The 17558-nt window shown below is 43.0% G+C and overlaps 2 long non-coding RNA genes across 2 annotated transcripts in view; one reads left to right on the top strand and one right to left on the bottom strand.

Annotated features, from left to right (window-relative positions):
* Window positions 1-14517, top strand: part of LOC141974353 (uncharacterized) — a 31596-nt gene extending 17079 nt beyond the window's left edge. The window contains exons 2-3 of the long non-coding RNA XR_012635735.1: window positions 3362-3576; window positions 14379-14517. This is a non-coding gene — a long non-coding RNA (uncharacterized LOC141974353). The remainder of the gene's footprint in view (window positions 1-3361; window positions 3577-14378) is intronic.
* Window positions 1-17558, bottom strand: part of LOC142000697 (uncharacterized) — a 50300-nt gene that overhangs the window by 32096 nt on the left and 646 nt on the right. The window lies entirely within an intron of this gene.

Consider the following 17558-nt stretch of genomic DNA (forward strand, 5'->3'; position numbering starts at 1 on the left):
TAGTAAATTGGCATTAATTTTTCTCACAACATGTCCCACCCCTCGCAAATATTGTGTATTTTAAATCTGAGAGGTTTGGAACAATTTTTAGTAGCCAGAAATACCCTCAAAACACGTATCTTTGGTGTATAATTCAAGTTATGCCACTCAGTGGTCTATTTACCATAAATTTGGAGATGAAATATTATTGCAATGGAGACAATGTTGAGAATACAGTAAATAAAGTTAAAATGAACTATACCAACCAGTTTAGAACTGACAATTTCCAAACCAAAACATACAGTATATATCTGGATTGAGTCCAAAATACCTTCCCCTCCAAACTGGTTTAGGCCTGACAGACAGACAGGATACTCTATAGAGCAACAGATCATGTGATTAAAGAGAGTGAACAAACTATGGTGTATCATTAACAAAACGCCAGACTGCATTTCATAGTGCTCTTTTGTGATTAGTGACCCATGCAATTTGCTCAAAAAAATAACAAAGGGACAAAGGTTCATTCTGTTCAAAATATACCCAATAATAAAAAAAAAGCAAATGAAACCGTTTTTGTATAGCAATGTATGGCTACCCATCACTGAAATATAACTGCAAAGAACCTCGTGTTCTCTACACAAACCTCTACACTTTGTAATACACTATGAGAAAGAGTTTAGACAAGTATTGTGCCTGATTTCCGCACACCCCAGTTCTGCTGATGTCCTTCAATCCTGACTCTCAGCCTCCCCAGAAATATACCTTTGCCAATGCCTGTCTATCCAGGTTCTCTATTTTAGCCCATACCTCCCTATGAACACAACTTGACCAATGCCCTTCAATCCTAAACCACAGCCTCCTGCTATTCCAGTCCTGGGGCCCTTCTGCATTCTGCCAATACCTGTCAATCCTCATCCGCAGCCCTCCCGGATAACTCAGTCCATGGACTCTATTGAGCAGACTGCCATTCAAATTAAGCTGTAGGGTGATCTGAATTAATGAACTGTAGACACAAGGATGAGACCCCACAAAACTCACTTCTTTTGTGATCTGAGCCAAGTTTTGAGCCATTCTCCAGAGATGAAAGCCGAGTCCCTCATCCTCTACCACTATTTTTAGACAATTTTACAATGTTCAGAATATGGGGTAAACACCTTTCATAGAATCATAGAATATCAGGGTTGGAAGGAACCTCAGGAGGTCATCTAGTCCAACCCCCTGCTCAAAGCAGGACCAATCCCCAACCAAATCATCCCAGCCAGGGCTTTGTCAAGCCTGACCTTAAAAACTTCTAAGGAAGGAGATTCTACCACCTCCCTAGGTAACGCATTCCAGTGTTTCACCACCCTCCTAGTGAAAAAGTTTTTCCTAATATCCAACCTAAACCTCCCCCACTGCAACTTGAGACCATTACTCCTTGTCCTGTCCTCTTCTACCACTGAGAATAGTCTAGAACCATCCTCTCTGGAACCACCTCTCAGGTAGTTGAAAGCAGCTATCAAATCCCCCCTCATTCTTCTCTTCTGCAGACTAAACAATCCCAGTTCCCTCAGCCTCTCCTCATAAGTCATGTGTTCCAGACCCCTAATCATTTTTGTTGCCCTTCGCTGGACTCTCTCCAATTTATCCACATCCTTCTTGTAGTGTGGGGCCCAAAACTGGACACAGTACTCCAGATGAGGCCTCACCAACGTCAAATAGAGGGGAACGATCACGTCCCTCGATCTGCTCGCTATGCCCCTACTTATACATCCCAAAATGCCATTGGCCTTCTTGGCAACAAGGGCACGCTGCTGACTCATATCCAGCTTCTCGTCCACTGTCACCCCTAGGTCCTTTTCCACAGAACTGCTGCCTAGCCATTCGGTCCCTAGTCTGTAGCTGTGCATTGGGTTCTTCCGTCCTAAGTGCAGGACCCTGCACTTATCCTTATTAAACCTCATCAGATTTCTTTTGGCCCAATCCTCCAATTTGTCTAGGTCCCTCTGTATCCTATCCCTGCCCTCCAGCATATCTACCACTCCTCCCAGTTTAGTATCATCCGCAAATTTGCTGAGAGTGCAATCCACACCATCCTCCAGATCATTTAGTTTCATCTAAAACTTTTGCCTAGAACAAATGGCTGCTCTGGGCTGGATGGCTGTGGCTCTTTAAGGGCTGCTCTGACTTGAAGGCTAGGCACAAATAGGTTTGGAGGCTGCTCAGATTGAAGGGCAGATGGCAGCTGGAGAATTTTGGAGTACTTTATGGCCAGCTGGTTGGCACCTGATTTTGAGTGAAGATCAGACAGATAAGGGTGAGGTGCCTTGGCTGGGAGCTCAACAGGAGGAGAGTGGAAAATCCTGGATAACCTAGGCAGTAATTCAAAGAAGGGGAAGACCCTATTCTTGGAGCGTTTAAGGGTATTGTGACACACAGACTCATTTGTGGTTCACTACTCTGACAACAATTTCTTGTCAGGTCTGACATACTCCTGACACACCTTACATTCAAAAAGTTGCATGTAATATATCCTTGGAAAACTAATAACTCACTGATCATTAATATTCTTATGTGCTGTATATAAGTGGTGTGTACAAAGAATTATGTTCTTAAAATGTGTTTTGGCAAGCAATGCATAAGCACAGTCTGCTTTGGCAAAGGAATGGGTATTTGCTTGTCTGACCAGCCTGGTCAACAGGCAGAGACAAAGGTACATTTTACATAAAAGGTAAACAAAACCATCAAACTAGTAACTGGGGGAGATAGCCTCTTAACTGTAAAGGCAGAGGGCAGAACTTCAAATGATAAGCAATTGAATCAACATTACTGTATTATAGATATGTATCACGTATGGTCTTTTATGAAAGCCAGTGACACACTGCTGATTGAGATAATTGTGAAATGTCTGCATTAACATTATATGAGGAATTATAGCTACTCACTGATATTACACTTTAAAGGCTGACCATACACAGGGAGAAATAGTTGCATTCTCTCCTGTCTGAGAAAGAACCTATCAACCTGTCTCCAATGTAAATTGACCAGCATGGAATCAAAACAATGGAAGCCCAATTTTCATATGAATCAGCAGGGGGATTAAGGTCCAAAGGAAAGAAACAAGACAGCAGGAAGCAAGGGGCAGAAAAGCTTCCTGCTGTTCTAAGTTCAGACAGCAGCAGGAAGCAACCAGTCCTGAGGCAGGGGGAGAGGGAAACCCCTGACATCAGCCCCTGTCTCCCTCCCTGGGCTCTCTGCACAGCAGTCTCTCTCTCTCACACACACACACACGCCACCCTGCGTCTCTCTCTCTCTCACACACACACACACACACACACACCCCTCCCCGTGTTCAACAGCACAAGCATTCCACATTAATGGTTTGCTTTGTGTCCCGGAACAGATCAGCACAACATGCAACAGCTGTCAGAAATGGTGCTTTGAAAGGAGAGAGGTGCATGTCTCCAGGGCAGCCGAGTTCAAACCAATGACCAGAGCGGTCACTTGAGGCAGTATGGGACAGCTCCAGAGGCCAATTACATCGCAGAAAGCAATCAAGTGTCTACACTGCCACAGAGCGCTGGAGCCTGCACAAATAGCCTTACAATTCTCATCGAGGTGGGTTTTTTTGTAGCACTACAACTGCGGAGTTTCTGCGCACAAAGTGGCTTGGCAGTTGTGTACACGTCTGCAGTTTGAGTGCAAAAAGCTGCTTTACTGTGCAGAAACTTTCCAGTGTAGACAAGTCCTGAATAGCAAAGGTGCTGCTATTTGAGACTGCAGCTTGCTGCCAATACCAGTGCTTTTCCCTCAGACACCACTAGTTGTCTTCCCTTTCCTTGCTGTTAGTTGGCACATAGCACCCTATTTCTTGCTGACTCCAAACTGGAAGGTATTTTCCCATCTTTCCTCGCTAACTAAAATATCTAACTAGAGGAGCAGGGATTTTCTAAAGCACTTTAGGGATTGCATTGTTTTGGATTAGACAATATTTTTCTATTGAGCAGCATGTATCAAAGTTCCAAATGAAGTGCCTGCCCCAGAAATGTGAGCGAGTTGACAGCATTAATCATAAGCTGCAGAACCAGGAAAGCAGGGGTGGCAACATTATTATTATTTGAATAACTTCCTACCCAGCAGCAGGTCAACCTAGTGAGCAGCTGCAGCTCAGAGCAAAAGCTTGTTAACTTTCCAGCCAGCAAATAGCTCTGAAAGTGGAATATGTAATGAATAGCTTCAATTCATCAGCCTATTGTACTGTCTATATGTGAAATTTGGTGTTCAATTTCAAGTAATTATCATTGTTTCAGTTTCCTGGAGCCTTCTGTTTACACATTTGTGTTAGGTCAGCTAACCTGTTTCATAAATACTAGAAATGCCTTATGAATCTCAAGAGTTTGCAACATTAAAGCAGAGTTTAAATATTATTAAATCTCAGGAACTGTGATGCTTTACAATAAACTTCAGATATGTAACTTTATTATAGAGTTAAGATTCAACAATTCTCCCTTTCAGTCTTAACCAGCCAAAGAGTTTGTGCCCAGGTGTCAAACACACAGTTCCCTTACAGACAAGATTTCCTTCAACAGTGGCCAAAAAAAAAAAAAAAAAAAAAAGTTATAACAGATGCTCCTAACTGAGGAGAGGGAGGGGGGAAGCAAGCCTGGTTCCTGTAGCATTTAAAGCCCCACATGAAATTGCAGTCTCATTAGCAAGGGGTCAGCAGTCATTACACATGACTGCTCATTTAAATGTTACTGAGTGGGTAAAGGATCAGTTCTTGCTCTGCAGCTGCTTGCAGATGCAAAGACTAAAATCTAAGGGATCAGTTTGTTTTGAGGTTGGAGAAGAACTAAATCATCAAATAAGTGAAATATTTAAATAAACATTGAATGGACTCTCTGAATATAAAAATCAACCCAGGGAGGGAACAAATTTCACAGGCCTTTCTTTGAGCCCAGAACACATTTCTACACGCCATGAAGAGGAAATTAGAGAATATAAAGATGTTTAAATATACAAAAAATTTCTTCTTCTGCAGGATAGCGGCTACCAAGTGACCCCCTTTACCACATTCAAATACCTTCGTAAAACTGACTCCTAGAGTCTACCCAGTAATAGCACATCAAGCCCAGAACACAGAATTTACTTTTAAAAATAATTCACTGCTGCATGAATTTTGTCCTTCACCAGTGTCTCTTGTATGTATGACTGTATTTGGACTGTATTGTCTGGGTTTTAGATTAAGCTCCTTAGGGCTAGGACTCCAGATTTCTCTGTTTCATACAGCCCCAAGTAAACTATTAGTACTGAACAAAAATAAATAATGGCAACTCCCTGCTGCAATGCATGACAATGACAGGCAGATAACCTATACAATTAAGGCTTTAGCTGTGAAGTGGTTAAAAATGGCCAGAACATGTTACGCAGAACATGACAGGGCTTGTGTGTCAGAACAATCAGGGCAAAATTTAGAGCTAGAGCCAATCATTAGAAATTCTTGTTCAGCTCCAGAAAAGTGATTATTGATTGAACTGGGTGAATTCTAATGAACAAAACAAAGAAAACAGCAAGTTGTTTAACAGCAGCCCTGAATTTTGAAAGGATGGAAGATTCTATACTGACCTGAAAAGAAACTGCACATCTACACAATAGAAATTGAGGGGTGTGTGTGCATATTTTTTAGCCTTGGCTAGGACAATTAATTACTGTCACTCCCCCCCCCCCGTCCAAGGAAAAAAAACCCTGTCCAAACCACACATCGAAGGCAATTTATAGCAGACCCATAACAGGGAGGCAAACCATGATTACATCGAGTCAATTGCCCTAGAAACTGCTGCATGTGACTTTTATGAGAAAATTCTCAGACGTTTCACAACAAAACTGCAAATAGAAACTCTGTGACCTATTTACTAACCAGGGGCATAGATTAGATGTGAACTGATGACAGATGTCAGAATATTTGTGTAAGCAAATATGGACAAGTTTTCTGCCCAAATTCGGTGTGGTTAGTTCAGGTGACTTTAGCCTGCTGAAACATTACATCACTGTTACTTCTCCATGGCTCACATGATGAAATCTCAAAGAACGAGGCAGGAGCTGTTTACACGGGAGGGCATGAAGAATTTTGCTATAGTTTCATAATACATGCACAATGACCATTCATCCCTAGTGCAACTTCATTGATGTCAATTGATGAATTTGGCCCTAAGGGTCAAATTCCTGACACTAGAATCTTCTCTTTGGTTCTGATATTGACTCCAGAGTTGAAGTAGAGAGAATCCAGTAGGGTGCCAAGGATATAGTATGAGGCATGTACAGGGGGAAGATATCCGCAGTCAAACCTGAGATAAACAGGCCAGGGTTGAGGAATTTACTAAGACACTAACAGACAAAGTTTTGTAGACCATTACTGTTTTAATTGGTTTCTTGCAGCTCACTAGACTTAGGCCCTGAGTAATGACCCTACAAATTAGGAAACCAGCCAGCCAGATACCTACAGAGAGACTCCTTTTTTCCATCTTTATTATTCTGGGATGTGCACACTTAGTCTTCTCCAAAAAACCCTCTCAAACAAGGAGTTTTTGAAGCACACCTGGAAGGGTCACCGAATTCAGGGTACTTTGAACCAAGGGAACGGAGTGGTTTCCAGAGTCTGAGCCCTTCTATAGTGAGGGGGGATACAGCTCAGGCACATCTAATGGCTGCAGGCTGTAGCAATATGGTACAAGGATAGGCGATCACTCAGACTAGGATCAGGCCATGTAGGTAGGGATGACCATTCAATTACATATAAGGTTTAAACACTCTTTATGGGAAATGCCATTTAGAGCCAATTATAAGCTGACTGATCTTCACTGGATTTTAGAATGCCTAGATGAAGTTGCTTTATCCTCCATGATGGAGACTTTGCTTTCTTGCTCATATCTGGGAAATTCATAGATCTGAATATCATCCTCCATTCATCTAAAAATGTTAAAAAATAAGTGCCTTGCATAATGACAGGTTTCAGAGTAGCAGCCGTGTTAGTCTGTATCCGCAAAAAGAAAAGGAGTACTTGTGGCACCTTAGAGACTAACAAATTTATTTGAGCATAAGCTGTCGTGAGCTACAGCTCACTTCATTGAATGCCTCCGATGAAGTGAGCTGTAGCTCACGAAAGCTTATGCTCCAATAAATTTGTTAGTCTCTAAGGTGCCACAAGTACTCTTTTTTCTTTAATTAAAGAAGTGTTTCCCAAGTCATTCCTTTAAACAGGATTCTAAATTTATTAAAAGGAAATCTAGACACGGCCTGCTTAAGTTTTTTGTGCTGCCTTGCAGTGCTAATGAACACATAGGACAACTGCGGGAGGGTTTGCCTTTTGGTACCAAAAAAAAAAAAAATCTATTAGAGGAAGTGGCAGGCCTTTTCCCATAGAGCACATTGGGTGCAGACACAATAAAGACATCAGTGCACACCACATCCTTACCCAATGGGAACACAGACAATAGCACTATATTATACTTACTTCAAAGTGTACTAATGCTTTTCTACTATTTTATTTTTGTATAGCTTCTCCCATATTACTCAGAAAATTAAAAGCCAGATTCTGAGGGATATCTAACCTTGCCCTATAGGCTCATAATTTGACATTCTTAAGGCTGTTGAGCTCCTACAGTGATCTGTGCAAAGCTGTTTCACACACAAATATTTTATCTTTTTGACATTTTGGACATAAGCCAAACAAACATTCTGGCTTTTACTTTTTATTATGTTTTCCCAAAACACTTAGGCATCACTCTTTCTCCTTGCAGTGAAAACTACATCCTGAATTCTGATGTATGATTCTGATTCCAATCCAGAGTAACTCCACTAAAGCAAAAAGATTACTCTGATCTAACCAGTGGAACTGAAAATAGAATTTGTATGGAGCACAAAGTCATAGATTCAAGGCAATTGTGCTGATGGGATTGTAGGAGACAGGTGACTAGTAAGATAAAACAAAACCTACTGGCTGCCTTCGACCTCATTGGATTTAGCGCAGTTACACTTCTAGACAGCAAATTGTTTTCATTTTCTTTTTTAAAAAAGCCTAACACTGACAGTTCTAAACATGATGGATAGGACTTCATAGCAAGATCTTGTGTTCTCTCTCGATCTTTAACCAGTTTTTCTTTGGCATTCACGTACTGTGAATACAAATTTCCTGGTTTGATCTCTCAGTCAGCTGCTTCTCCCTCTAAACCAAACTACCCTGTCATGGATCAACTGCAGGTCAGTGGTACGATGAACCACACTTCAACCGTGGTTATGTGTTCCTGGGAGGGTAATAATGATAAAACCCCCAACCTAAAATAACTTTCTTCCTGATCCTGTTGCATCCCTCAGTGGTGACAGGACAGCACAGACTTACTTGAATGATACACATTATAGGAACAGAGCTCAGGAACACACTCATTCCCGTGCAGCCTTTATTGTTTCCTCTCCTTATCTTCTTGCCAGAAGGAAGCTGCTGGGATGAAAGTCACCAGATGACTAGGCACCAGCTGTGTCTGAAGTTGTTGCTGTCATACTCCAATAGGTCAGGTTATCAGTGATGTTATGTAAATGATACAATTACCCATGTCTCTGCAGAGTGAAGTGACTTCTCTGAGGCACAGTTACTTTACAGCATACACGCCTGAGGCAGGGAGTGACCTATTCCATTATCCAGCCTGCGAATATGACTGACAAAGACATGAACTTGTGCTTTTCTAACCTATTCATTCCGAGTTAAGACACAGACATATCGAACCAAACAAAAAAGTTACATGTGCAATCAAAATATTTTCCTAAGTCAGTCATCTATGCCTATTTACCAGTGATTTCTAAAACAGAAGAATTCCTCCCCCCCCCCCCCCCCCGCAAGAGAATGAATCAATAGTAAATAAGGAATCAGCCTTTTCAGGCAGCTTTTCTTGTTTATATACTGGCTGTTTTCCTTAAAACTTTAATTTATAAGCAAATCCCTTGTTGCCAGAAGTGGATTTTTTCCCCCCACTCAAATAATTTTTTTTGAGATGTATTTCTCAAAAACTGATACTTCTGTAGAAACTAATCAGAGAATTCGTTTCCTAACACAGTTTCTGCACATGCTGGTTGATACACATGTGATTCTAAGAGTTAAAAGGCCTTCATTTCTATATCACATACATATCTCTATAGATTAGAATTTTAGGGTGAATATTTCACTGGAAATTAGGCAGATGCAGTTCAAGAATTTTTAAAATCTCCCTTCAATATGGTTTTGACAGAAGACAGAAGTCTCAATTAATTCAATATGGTTTTGTAATTTCTGCGGCAAGAAGTCAGGAAATCAATGGCAATCTTGAACAAAATGCTTCTACGTGTCTGTACCAGTTACAAGGTTAGCTGCACCTCTGTCACTTGTCTGGGCACTCTGAGTGCACCCCCTTAAGTTCAAAGCCCTGAGCCTTCACCTCTCTGTGGAATCCTGCAATTCTTCCATTCTTAGGCCAGGCCCTGGGCCTGCAGTGCACCCTGCTTACCCAGCAGGTGTGAATGGGTTCAGCACCTGCAGTTCTTTCCTTTGGGAACCTGTGACCAGTGGTAAACACAAGTGACCCAACACAGCCTTCTTAAAACAAAGTATTGTCTAGTCTTTAACATTAAGAACAAAGCATTATGTAAGAGAATGTATGTATTTAAAAAAATAATAAAAGGTCTATACACATATCTACCTTACCTAAGGCTTGCCACTCCCCCAGGCTGCTTAGGAAGGCCTAACTTTTTTCAGGTTTCAGAGTAACAGCTGTGTTAGTCTGTATTCGCAAAAAGAAAAGGAGTACTTGTGGCACCTTAGAGACTAACCAATTTATTTGAGCATGAGCTTTCGTGAGCTACAGCTCACTTCATCGGATGCATACTGTGGAAACTGCAGTATGCATCCGATGAAGTGAGCTGTAGCTCACGAAAGCTCATGCTCAAATAAATTGGTTAGTCTCTAAGGTGCCACAAGTATTCCTTAACTTTTTCAGATCGTCAAGCATGTGTCAGACTGTTCTCTGCAAACAGCTTCCTAACAACTGCCTGACCTCTGCTGAGAGAGAGCCTTTCTAACTCTTCACTGTCCTTTTGATCTGTTCAATTCCCAGCACTGGCAAAAACAAGCTTTAATGTGGCTGGCACCAAGGTAGTATGATCTTCACAGTTAACAAATGACTGCTTCTTGGAGCAGCTAGTCCTGGAACCCACAAGCAGAGAGGCAATTCTAGATTTAGTCCTAAGTGGATGTGGTCCAAGAGGTGAATATAGCTGAACTGCTTGGTAATAATGATAGGTTTCAGAGTAGCAGCCATGTTAGTCTGTATTCACAAAAAGAACAGGAGTCTCTAAGGTGCCACAAGTACTCCTGTTCTTTTCACTTGGTAATAGTGACCACAGTACAAATTATATTTAACATCCCTGTGGTGGGGAAAAAACACCACAGCTGCCCAACATGGCAGCATTTAATTAGAGAAAGGGGATCTACACAACGAGGAAGTTAGTAAAACAGAAATTAAAAAGGCACAGTGCCAAAAGTGAAATCCTTGCAAGCATGGAAACTTTTTAAAGACACCATAATAGAAGCTCAACTTAAATGTACACCCCAAATTAAAAAATACATAGTAAGAAAACCAAAAAAGGGCCATCGTGGCTAAATAACAAAGTAAAAGAAGCAGTAAGAGACAAAAAGGCATCCTTTTAAAAGTGGAAGTTAAATCCTATAGAAGAAATTAGGAAGTAGCATAAACTCTGGAAACAAAGGGTAGGAATGGTCAGTTTTCAGAATGGAGAGAGGTAAAACAGTGGTGTCCCCCAGGGGTCTGTGCTGGGACCAGTACTATTCAACATATTCATAAATGATCTGGAAAAAGGGGTAAACACTGAGGTGGCAAAATCTGCAGAAGATACAAAACTATTCAAGATAGTTAAGTCCAAAGCAGACTCAGAAGAGTTACAAAGGGATCTCACACAACTGGGTGACTGGGCCACAAAATGGCAGATGAAATTCGATGTTAACAAATGCACATTAGAAAACATAATCCCAACTATACATATAAAATGATGGGGTCTAAATTAGCTGTTACCACTCAAGAAAGATCTTGAAGTCATTGTGGATAGTTCTCTGAAAACATCCACTCAGTGTTGGGAATCATTAAGAAGGGGATTGATAATAAAACAGAAAATATCATATTGCCACTATCTAAATCTATGGTACACCCACATCTTGAATACTGCATGCAGAGATGGTCACCCCATCTCAAAAAAGATATATTGGAATTAGAAAAGGTACAGAAAAGGGCAACAAAAATGATTAGGGGTCTGGAACAACTTCCATATGAGGAGAGATTAATAAAACTGGGATTTTTCAGCTTGGAAAAGAGATGACTACAGGGGAATATGATAGAGGTCTATAAAATCATGACTGGTGTGGAGAAACTAGATAAGGAAGTGTAAATAATGCTAGCCTGATTATTGCTTGCATATTTATACCTGCCTCTGGAAATTTCCACTACATGCATCCAACGAAGTGGGTATTCACCCACAAAAGCTTATGCTCCATATGTCTGTTAGTCTATAAGGTGCCACAGGACTCTTTGCCACTAAATAAGGAAATGTTATTTATTCCTTCTCATAACACAAGAACTAGGGGTCACCAAACGAAATTAATAGACAGCAGGTTTAAAACAAAGAAAAGGAAATATTTCTTCACACAACACACAGTCAACCTTTGGAACTCCTTTCCAGAGGATGTTGTGAAGGCCAATACTAGATAAATTCATAGAGGATAGGTCTATCAATGGCTATTAGCCAGGATGGGCAGGGATGGTGTCCCTAGTCTCTGTTTGCCAGAAGCTGGGAATGGGCAATGGGGATGGGTCACTTGATGTTTACCTGTTCTGTTCATTCCCTCCGAAGCACCTGGCATTGGCCATTGTCTGAAGACAGGGTAGTGGACTAGATAGACCTTTGGTCTGAACCAGTATGGCTGTTCTTATGTTCTTAATACCTCAGGCATTGTCTCTTAGTTCCCTTGAAGTGTTTATCCGGAGGTGTTTTGTTTTCCAACAACCTGTTATTTAACTAAACCAATATATGCATACAATAAACATCACAATGACCCAAGATAGCCACACTGTAATTAGCCCAAAAACCAGATTACACACGGTTTTCAAGAATTATTACAGATCAGCCCCACAGCCTTCAAAATGGCATCAAGCTGTGGAAAATTGAAGAATATTTTCAATCCTGACTGCAAATGCAGAGTTACTCCAGACAGCACCTTGCAATGGGAAATGAGAAGTAAGGGGTTAAGGTCTCCCTTCCAAATGCCCAAAATCACAGAACTGGAAGGGACCTCGAGAGGTCATCTAGTCCAGTCCTCTGCACTCATGGCAGGACTAAGTATTCTCTAGACCATCCCTGACAGCGGTTTGTCTAAATGGTTTTTAAAAATCTCCAATGATGGAGATTCCACAACCTCTCTAGGCAATTTATTCCAGTGCTTAACCACCCTGACAGTTAAGAAGTTTTTCCTATGTCCAACCTGACCCTCCCTTGCTGCAGTTTAAGCCCATTGCTTCTTGTCCTATCCTCAGAAGTTAAGAACAATAATTTTTCTCCCTCCTCCTTGTAACAACCTTTTATGTACTTGAAAACTGTTATTATATCCCCTCTGAGTCTTCTCCTTTCCAGACTAAACAAACCCAGTTTTTTCAATCTTCCCTCATTGGTCATGTTTTCTAGACCTCTAATAATTTTTGTTCCTCTTCTCTGGACTTCTCCAATTTGTCCACATCTTTCCTGAAATGTGGTGCCCAGAACTGGACGCAATACTCCAGTTGAGGCCTAATCAGCGCAGAGTAGAATGGAAGAATTACTTCTCGTGTCTTGCTTACAACACTCCTGCTAAGACACTCCAGAATGATGTTTGCATTTTTTGTAACAGTGTTACACTGTTGACTCATATTTAGCTTGTGATCCACTATGACCCCCATCTCTCTTTCCGCAGTACTCCTTCCTAGGCATTCATTTTCCGTTTTGTATGTGTGCAGCTGATTGTTCCTTCATAAGTGATGTACTTTGCATTTGTCCTTATTGAATTTCATCTTGTTTACTTCAGACCATTTCTCCAGGTTGTCCAGGTCATTTTGAATTTTAATCCTATCCTCCAAAGCACTTGCAACCTCTCCCAACTTGGTATCGTCCGCAAACTTTACAAGTGTATTCTGTATGCCATTATCTAAATCATTGATGAATATATTGAATAGAACCAGACCCAGAACTGATCCCTGTGGGACCCCACTCATTATGCCCTTCCAGTGTGACTGAACCACTGATAACTACTCTCTGGGAATAGTTTTCCAACCAGTTATGCATCCACCTTACAGTAGCTCCATCGAGGTTGCATTTCCCTAGTTTGTTTATGAGAAGGTCATGCAAGACAGTATCGAAGGCCTTACTGAAGTCAAGATATACCACGTCTACCACTTCCCCCCGTCCACAAGGCTTGTTACCCTGTCAAAGAAAGCTATCAGGTTGGTTTGACACGATTTGTTCTTGACAAATCCATGCTGACTGTTACTTATCACCTTATTATCTTCTAGATGTTTGCAAATTGATTGCTTAATTATTTGCTCCATTATCTTTCCGGGTACAGAAGTTAAGCTGATTGGTCTGTTATTCTCCAGGTTGTCCTTATTTCCCTTTTTATAGATGGACAAATATAGTACCATTTTCCAGTCGTCTGGAATCTCTCCCGTCTTCCATGACTTTTCAAAGATAGGTTTCAGAGTAACAGCTGTGTTAGTCTGTATTCGCAAAAAGAAAAGGAGTACTTGTGGCACCTTAGAGACTAACCAATTTATTTGAGCATGAGCTTTCGTGAGCTACAGCTCACTTCATCGGATGCATTCTGCAGTTTCCACAGTATGCATCCGATGAAGTGAGCTGTAGCTCACGAAAGCTCATGCTCAAATAAATTGGTTAGTCTCTAAGGTGCCACAAGTACTCCTTTTCTTTTTTCAAAGATAATCACTAATGGCTCAGATATCTCCTCAGTCAGCAACTTGAGTATTTATACAGGCTTCCTGCAGCTTAAGCCCCTGTTGACTTAGTTTTTTTGGCTGAAAGGTCATTCTTCATTACAATTGATTTTAAAGTTTCTACCATTAGTTTAAAGAAATTTGAATTTAATTCAATCCACTAAACACCATAATTAGTATCTCCTTTCTTTATGGCTATTGTAAGTATCCCATTAGTGCCCGTAGCAGCACAGAAATCTCAAACATTTGGGCATCAATGCAATTAAATTAGAAAATATAAATTGTAGTTTGAATTTTTATATTGTACGATTTGAAAGTTGAAACATTTACTGTGCTGTTTTCGATTTTCAGGTTTCCTTCTTCTGTAAATGACTGAGGGCCCCTTTGACCTGATCCCCTCCCCACCATCAACGGCATGAAACCTATGGCTCCTGAAACCCACTAAAGAATCAACCCACCCCAAATAATCAATAGTATTTTCTCAGCTGGCAATATGGTTTACTATAACTGGATGATATATCGTAGAAGGGCTCATCTCCCCACAAAACGGGAGACTCACAAATACCCCCTTCCTAAAGATTCAGAGGACCAACTTCAGCTCTCATTTATACCACTTGATATCTGGAGTTACTCCATTAAAGTCAGTGACTACTTCAGATTTACAGAATTGTAACTGAATAGATTTCAGCCCAAAATGTTTGGTTACCTGATGTGATGATATATGGACTATATTGCAGTCAACTGCATGGCATAGAGCAGGGGTCTCAAACTCAAATGACCACGAGGGCCACATGAGGACTAGTGCATTGGCCCGAGGGCCGCATCACTGACACACCCCCCTGCTGCCCCTGGCCCCGCCCCCACTTCACCCCTTCCATGAGGCCCCACCCCTGCTCTGCCTCTTCCCAGCCCCCATTCCAACCCCTTCTCCGAAGTCCCCACCCCAACTCCGCCCCCCACCCCCAGGGGTGCAGGGGGTGTGCAGGTTATGGCAGGGGACTCAGGGCAGGGAGTTGGGGTGCAGGAGGGGTGCGACAGGGGGTCGGGGTGCGGGCTCCGGCCTGGTGCCGCTTACCTAGAGCGGCTCTGGGGTGGCAGCGGCGCACACTGGGGAGCCTGCCCTGGCTCCGCTCCAGGAAGCGGCTGGAACTACGTGCCTGGGGGAGGGGGGCACAGGGCTCCGTGGGCTGTTCTTGCTGCTTCTCCAGGCACCGCCCCACCGAAGCTCCCATTGGCCGCGGTTCCCCATTCCCGGCCAATGGGAGCTGCGGGGGGCGGTGCCTGGAAGCGAGAGCAATGCACGGAGCCCTCTGCCCTCTCCCCTCCAGGGGCCACAGGGACATGGTTCTGGCCACTTCAGGGAGCGGCGCGGGGCTCGCAGCGCCATGGGGGGCAATCCCGCGGGCTGAATCCGGCCAGCAGGCTGTAGTTGCCCACCCCTGGCCTGGAGGTAGGCAGAGGGGTGGGGTGGGGAGCTTGGTGGGCCGCACGAAAGAACCCCGTGGGGCCCCGTGTTTGAGGCCCTTGGCATAGAGTCACAGCTTGTAATGTCTGATGTTTGTTTATTGTATTGAGTTTTATTCAGAGGTAATTAAAATGCTATAAGTGTTAATACATTGTAAATGGAGTTCACAGCATGGGGACTGAACAGTTACTGTGGTGAGAAGCTTAATATAGGGCAAATGGGTGTGGTGCTTAAAGGGCCATGGAGGATCCCCCTTCTCTTTTTCTAGTGAACAGGGCCTTCTTGTTCATTATAGCACTGAATGCCTCAGAACACCCAATAAATGAATTATACATATGCCAAAGAGCACTTGTGCCTCACCACAAAAATGCAGAAAACTAACAACAATGGAATGTATGGTGGATGCCTCCTTAATGCGCACCACAGAAAGATTACCTAATGACATGTGCAGAGTCCAAATAAGTGGATTAGCAAAATAAAGACAGATTGCAATGGATTAACTTTAACTAACACTTCTTTATTGCAAGGCAGCCATGACAGCAATGGAGGGCACTTCCTCTCAGAGTTCCCCCAACTTAATTTCCATATATCTCACAGGGATATTCTACCTAGTGACCTCACAAAAAAATGCCATTTGACATGTGTTAGGACACAGCCTCCACCTAGAGCAACTTTCTGGTGTCATTATAAACTGTCAAATTTACTCTTTCAGACAGAAATTGCTAAACCAGTGGGGCCATCGAGTCCAGTATCCAGACTCATACAGTGATCAGCACCAGCTGCTTCAGAGGAAGAAGCCCTACAGTAGGCAGCAAGGAAATGAGAAAATGGAGTAGCTTCTAACCCCCAATGCTTAGAAGTTGGCTCATACTTTCAAGCAGGTGGTTTTAGAGCCTTTTCAAAATTCTTGTTTAATTTTTAATATTTACAATTATAGTTCTTGATATTCTGGTTATCCATATAAATCATAGACATGTAGGACTGGAAGGGACCTCAGTAGATCATTTAGTCCAGTCCCCTGTACTCATGACAGGACTAAGTATTATCTAGACCATCCCTGACAGGTGTTTGTCTAACCTGTTTAGGGTGCCAACCTTCCCGGTTTCGCTGGGAGTCTCCCGGAATCAATCCCTATCTCCCAGAGGCTACTGCAGCCAAACCGGGAGATTTTTGGCACTAACAGTCCGGCAGTGCAGCGGGGCCAATGCAGGTTCCCTGCCTGCCCTTGCTCCATGCTGCTCCCGGAAGCGGACGGCCCTGTGGCCCCTGGGTCTCTGTGCGCTGCCCCCACCCCGAGTGCCGATGCTGTAGCTCCTATTGGCTGGGAACTGCAGCCAATGGGAGCTGTGGGGGTGGTGTTTGTGGGCAGAGGCAGCACATGGAACTCCCAAGCCCCTCCCCCCACCCAGGAGCTACTGCCAGAGAGATGTGCCAGTCGCTTTCAAGAGCCACCTGAGGTAAGTGCTGACCCTTCACTCCCTCCTGCACTCCAACTCCCTGCCCCAGCCCAGAGCCCACACCCAAACTCACTCCCAGAGCCTGACCCCACACCTCCTCCTGCACCTAAGCTCCCTCCCAGAGCCCACAGCCCCTCCCGCACCCCAGCCCTCTGTCCCAGGCTCAGCCCAGAGCCACCTCCTAAACTCCAAACCCCTTGGCCCCACCCCCAAGTCCAAAGCCCACACCACTCCTGCACCTCAACCCGCTGCCCAACCCGGTGAAAGTGAGTGAGGGTGAGGAACTAGAGTGAGTAGGGCCGGAGCCTCGGGGAAGGGATGGGAAGGGGGGTGGGGCAAGGGTGTTTGGGTTTGTGCCATTAAACAGTTGGCAACCTGTTCTTAAAAGCCTCCGGTGATGGAGATTCCACAACCTCCTTAGGTAATTTGTTCCAATGCTTAACTACCATTACAGCTGGGATTGTTAAGCGCTGGAAAATGCCTAATCACTTTTTCAATCCTGCTAAATAATGTTATCTAGCAGGAATGAGCTCCACAGTCTAATAGTCCACAGTGTGAAAAAGTATTTCATTCTATTAGTACTGAATTTACCACCTTTCAAATACATTT

This window comes from Natator depressus, chromosome 18 (genome assembly GCF_965152275.1).
Source record: "Natator depressus isolate rNatDep1 chromosome 18, rNatDep2.hap1, whole genome shotgun sequence".
Taxonomy (NCBI): domain Eukaryota; kingdom Metazoa; phylum Chordata; order Testudines; family Cheloniidae; genus Natator; species Natator depressus.